Raw genomic sequence first — 6,000 nt, forward strand, 5'->3', positions numbered from 1 at the left:
CGGCGGAGGAGGTATGGGGGATGGGAACGACTGGAAAGTGGCGGGGAGTGGCAGGTCCCGGTGCTGGAGTCGGCGCCGGAGACAGTAAGGGTGACGGCGAAGGCGACAATGATGATAATGACGACGAGGGCGAAGGGGAGAGTCGAGCATGAGCTGTAGCTCTCCGGCAACCACCCTAGCGGGGGCCACAGAAACGGAAGAAGCAGCGGGATAGTGGGAGGGAAGGGATCGGAGGAGGCACGGGAGGGAGGAGCCGAGGATGGGGCGACGAATAGGGAGGGAGATGGGAGAGTGAGGAGTGGGGGGATGGACTGAGCGGCGAGTGATGCGGCACACCATGTGATAGTGGTGGCAGCGGCTGAGTGGGGAGGTGTAGATGATGGCAGTGGTGGTGGCTGTAGAGGAGCTGGTAGGGTTTGACATTATGATGACAGGAAAAACACATAACAAGACAAGGAAACAAACGAGAGACAGGAAGGGCGACGAGAGACACAGAGTACAAGGTGACGAAGAACGAAGGAGACTGGGGCCAAAGCCTCACTCTGCTGTCGCTGGCGGTGGGGGCGACCCGGTTGGCTGGCTGGTGGTGACGCCTCCGCTGCTGCTGCTGCTGCTGCTGGAGGCAGCTAGGACCACCGCTGGATGCTGGCGGCGACCAGGGCTGGCGGGGACCGGTGCTGGCGGGAACCGGCGTTGGCGGGGGCTGGCGCTGGCGGGCTGCTGGCGAGACCGCTACTGGCGGGGACCGCTCTTACCGGGAACCGCTGCTACCGGGAACCGCTGTAGGCTGCCAGCCGCTCGCTACTCGCTCCTCGCTGCTCGCTGCTGGTGGTGGTGGTGACCGCTGCACGGCGAAGGACGGGCTGGCTGGCTGGCACCTGCAACACCTATCACTGCGATTGGTACCGCAACAGCACAATCAAAGGGCAGTATACAAGCGAATTACCGTCGGAGAATCGTGCTGTACCGCTTTGGCAAATGCTTTATCTGCGCCATTCGCCTTAATAACATCTGAGACAAATTCTTAATAAAACGCCTGTCGCTAATTGTTTGTCATCCCAGATACTGTTTGCTATATGGCCACGACGCGCACCTGATTTCCAAAATTCGTCTGCTCCTGTGAGGATCGAACTCACGACCACTGGTTTACTACACCAGTGCTCTGCGACTGAGCTAAAGAGGCGCGGTCTAGCGGTAAGTGTGCGTACTTCGTCCTTACGGTCGTCTGGATCATCAGGCTTCAGCTGACAACATTTCATATTGCCGACTAATATTTGCAGCTATGGCGCACCATTACTGCTTGGCTACACATCTGACACATAGCCAATGTGCTCTCCAACCAACACCACCGGCAAATACAGCGACACGTACGGAACAACACTTGCATTTCAGAACATGTCTTTCACATATGTCTCTGCGGACTGTCCTCCTCCTTAGCGTATCCCGCGGCCTCTATCACCCCTTCCTGCGCACTCGTGACAGGGATACACTCCAACGCCACAGGTAAATACAGCGACATGTACAGAACAACACTTGCATTTCAGAACATGTCTTTCACATATGTCACCGCTCGCTGTCCTTTTTCTCCGTAAATCGCGTCGCCTCTATCGCCCCTACCTACGCACTCTTGACAGGGATACACTCCAACGCCACTGGCAAATACAGCGACACGTACGGAACAACACTTGCATTTCAGAACATGTCTTTCACATATGTCTCCGCAGGCTGTCATCCTCCTGCGTGAATCCTGCCGCCTCTGTCGCTCCTTACTGGGCACTCGCAACAGGGATACACTCAAAAGCACCCGACAAATACAGCGACACGTACAGAACAACACTTGCATTTTAGAACATGTCTTTCACACATGTCTCCGCGGGCTGTACTTTTCCTCCATGTATCCCGCCGCCTCTATCGCCCCTTCCTACGCACTCGTGGCAGTGATAAACTATAACGCCACCGGCAAACATACTGTCACGTACGGAGCAACATTTACATTACAGGACATGTCTTTCACATATTTCACCCCGGTCTGTCCTCTTCCTCCGTGAATCCCGCCGCTTCTATCGCCGCTTCCTAAGCACTCGTGACAGGGATACACTCCAACGCCATCGGCAAATACAGCGACATGTACAGAACAACACTTGCATTTCAGAACATGTCTTTCACATATGTCCTCGCGGGCTGTCCACCTATGGCTCCTTCCTGCACTCTCGTGAAACTGATACACTCCAAAGCTACCGGCAAATACAGCGACACGTACAGAACAACACTTGCATTTGAGAACATGTCTTTCACATATGTCTCCGTGGGCTGTCCTCCTCCTCCATGAATTCCGCCGTCTCTATCTCTCATTCCTGCGCACTCGTAACAGGGATTCACTCCAACGCCACTGGCAAATACAGCGACACGTACGGAACAACACTTGCATTTCAGAACATGTCTTTCACATATGTCTCCGCAGGCTGCCATCCTCCTGCGTGAATCCTGCCGCCTCTGTCGCTCCTTACTGCGCACTCGCAACAGGGATACACTCAAAAGCATCCGGCAAATACAGCGACACGTACAGAACAACACTTGCATTTTAGAACATGTCTTTCACACATATCTCCGCGGGCTGTACTTTTCCTCCATGTATCCCGCCGCCTCTATCGTCCCTTCCTACGCACTCGTGGCAGTGATAAACTATAACGCCACCGGCAAACATACTGTCACGTACGGAGCAACATTTACATTACAGAACATGTCTTTCACATATTTCACCCCGGTCTGTCCTCTTCCTGCGTGAATCCCGCCGCTTCTATCGCCCTTTCCTAAGCACTCGTGACAGGTATACACTCCAACGCCACCGGAAAATGCAGCGACATGTACAGAACAACACTTGCATTTCAGAACATGTCTTTCACATATGTCTCCGTGGGCTGTCCTCCTCCTCCATGAATTCCGCCGCCTCTATCTCTCCTTCCTGCGCACTCGTGACAGGGATACACTCCACCACCACCGGCAAATACAGCGACACGTACGGAACAACAGTTACATTTCAGAACATGTCTTTCAAAAATGTCTCCGCGGGCTGTCCTCCTCCTCTGTGAATCCCGCCACCTCTATCGCTCCTTCCTGTGCAGTCGTGACGGGGATACACTCCAACGCCACCTGCAAATACAGCGACACGTACGGAACACCACTTGCATTTCAGAAAATGTCTTTCACATATATCTCCGCGTGCTGTCCTCCAACTCCGTGAATCCCGCCGCCTCTATCGCTCCTTCCTGCGCACCTGTGACAGGGAAACTCTCCAACGCCACCGGCAAATACAGCGACACGTACAGAACAACACTTGGATTTCCAATAATGTCTTTCACATATGTCTCCGCAGGCTGTCGTCCTCCTCCGTAAATCCCGCCGCCTCTGTCGCCCTTACCTACGCTCTCGTGATGGGGATACACTCCAACGCTACGGGTAAATACAGCGACACGTACGGAAAACACTTTCATTTCAGAATCTGTCTTTCACCTATATCCCTGCGGGCTGTCCTCTTCCTCCATGAATTCCGCCGCATCTATCGCTCCTTCCTGCGCACTCGTGACAGGGATACACTCCAACGCCACCGGCAAATACAGCGACACGTACGGAACAACACTTGCATTTCAGATCATGTCTTTCACATATGTATCCACGGGCTGTCCTCCTCCGTGAATCCCGCCGCCTCTATCGCCACTTCCTGCGCACTCCTGAAAGGGATACACTCCAACACCACCGGCAAATACAGCGACACGTACGGAACATCACTTGCACTTGAGAACATTTCTTTCACAAATGTTTCCGCATGCTGTCTTCCTCCTCCGTGAATTCCGCCGCATCTGTCGCTCCTTCCTGCGCACTCGTGACAGGGATACACTCCAAAGCCCCTGGCAAATACAGCGACACGTACGGAACAACACTTGCATTTCAGAACATGTCTTTCACACATGTCTCCGCGGGCTGTACTTTTCCTCCATGTATCCCGACGCCTCTATCGCCCCTTCCTAAGCACTCGTGACAGGGATACACTCCAACGCCACCGGCAAATACAGCGACATGTACAGAACAACACTTGCATTTCAGAACATGTCTTTCACATATGTCTCCGTGGGCTGTCCTCCTCCTCCATGAATTCCGCCGCCTCTATCTCTCCTTCCTGCGCACTCGTGACAGGAATACACTCCACCACCACTGGCAAATACAGCGACACGTACGGAACAACAGTTGCATTTCAGAACATGTCTTTCAAAAATGTCTCCGCGGGCTGTCCTCCTCCTCTGTGAATCCCGCCACCTCTATCGCTCCTTCCTGTGCAGTCGTGACGGGGATACACTCCAACGCCACCTGCAAATACAGCGACACGTACGGAACACCACTTGCATTTCAGAAAATGTCTTTCACATATGTCTCCGCGGGCTGCATTCCTCCTCTGTGAATCCCGCCGCTCTATCGCTCCTTCCTGCACACTGGTGACAGGCATACACTGGTGATAGGGATACACTCCAACGCCACCGGCAAATACAGAGACATGTACGGAACAACACTTGCATTTCAGGACATGTCTTCCACATATGTCTCTGCGGGCTGTCCTCTTTCTTCGTGAATTCCGCCACCTCTATCGCTCCTTCCTGCGGACTCGTGACAGGGATACACTCCAACGCCACCGGCAAATACAGCGTCACGTACGGAACAACACTTGCATTTCAGAACATGTCTTTCACATATATCTACGAAATCACTTTCATCTTCAAACACAGTTTCCTTGCGACTGATGAGGAACTAGGCAAAGTTTTAAGTTACTATGTCCATTACGTCACATTAATCAGATGAACTGTAATTTACATCTGCAGCGGAACAAAATACCGTTCCGCCCAGCGTGGGGCTCGAAACCACGACCCTGAGATTAAGAATCTCATGCTCTACCGACTGAGCTAGCCGGGCTGCCTCGGTGAATAGGGGCCGGGTCGCACGTCACACAATACTCGTTTGGGTTGGGTGGTCCCATACAGAATCTCTCCATGCTGCCTAATGTTTTCTTAGCGTCACACACGTCACGTGCTTCACTTTTATTTCATAATCATTTCTGAGAAATACATGAAAACCTGCAGCGCTAGTGGCGTCAAAATTAACACACATACTGGATTTGACTCTAAACTCGCTGTTGGCAAAGGAACTTCGGCAGCGGAAGAAAGCACAGTGGGTTCCGTAGTTGAGGCTACCGGGGCTAAACCGAATTATTTGTTCCTTATTGCGCTGTGGGTCTATTGTCAGTCTCATGGCTTATAGGTGCGGTAGATGCTGTGAAATCAGGCATGACCCGACCAAGTTGTGCCAGTGCAGAACTGGGTCAAATGGTTCAAATGGCTCTGAGCACTATGGGACTGAACTGCTGAGGTCATGAGTCCCCTAGAACGTAGAACTATCTAAACCTAACTAACCTAAGTACAACACACACATCCATGCCCGAGGCACGATCCGAAGCAGCGATCGCGCGCTTCCAGAATGTAGCGCCTAGAACCGCTCGGTCACTCCGGTCGGCTGCGCGCGATCGTCGGGACAGATCGTTTGTTCTGCACCGGCAGACTGAGGCTCAGCGATTGTTTCCTGTAGTAGCGCCCCGCCGGTGACAACTGCATACGACCAAGGGCGTGCGCCCGGCTTGCTAACCTCAGTCCGGTTACAGTAAACAAGCCGTGCAGGTCGCCTGCGAGGATATTGCGCACGGAGGTGCTCCGCGGAAATCCGAACGGAGCACGTACGGGACTGTCCCTCATAGGTCACAAGTGCTTTAATACCCCTTATAGGAATAAAGACCGGCACAAGGGTGAAGGACGTTTCGCACTACCCTGACCCCGTTGTCCACATTAAAGAACATAAGGTTCGTCGAGAGTTCCGATGCTACAGTGTAAACAGTACCCAAGCCGGAGAGCGGGTCCCTCATACTCGTTTCGTCCATTTCAAACGGCAGCTTATATATTCGGG

At 53.0% G+C, this 6,000-nt stretch overlaps 1 non-coding gene across 1 annotated transcript; it reads right to left on the reverse strand.

The window, feature by feature from the left end:
- Positions 1 to 4,886: 4,886 nt before the first annotated feature.
- Positions 4,887 to 4,959, reverse strand: Trnak-cuu (transfer RNA lysine (anticodon CUU)). The gene has a single exon. It is a non-coding gene; the product is annotated as a tRNA-Lys (tRNA).
- Between the last annotated feature and the right edge of the window lie 1,041 nt (positions 4,960 to 6,000).

Source organism: Schistocerca gregaria, chromosome 7 (genome assembly GCF_023897955.1).
Source record: "Schistocerca gregaria isolate iqSchGreg1 chromosome 7, iqSchGreg1.2, whole genome shotgun sequence".
Taxonomy (NCBI): Eukaryota; Metazoa; Arthropoda; class Insecta; order Orthoptera; family Acrididae; genus Schistocerca; species Schistocerca gregaria.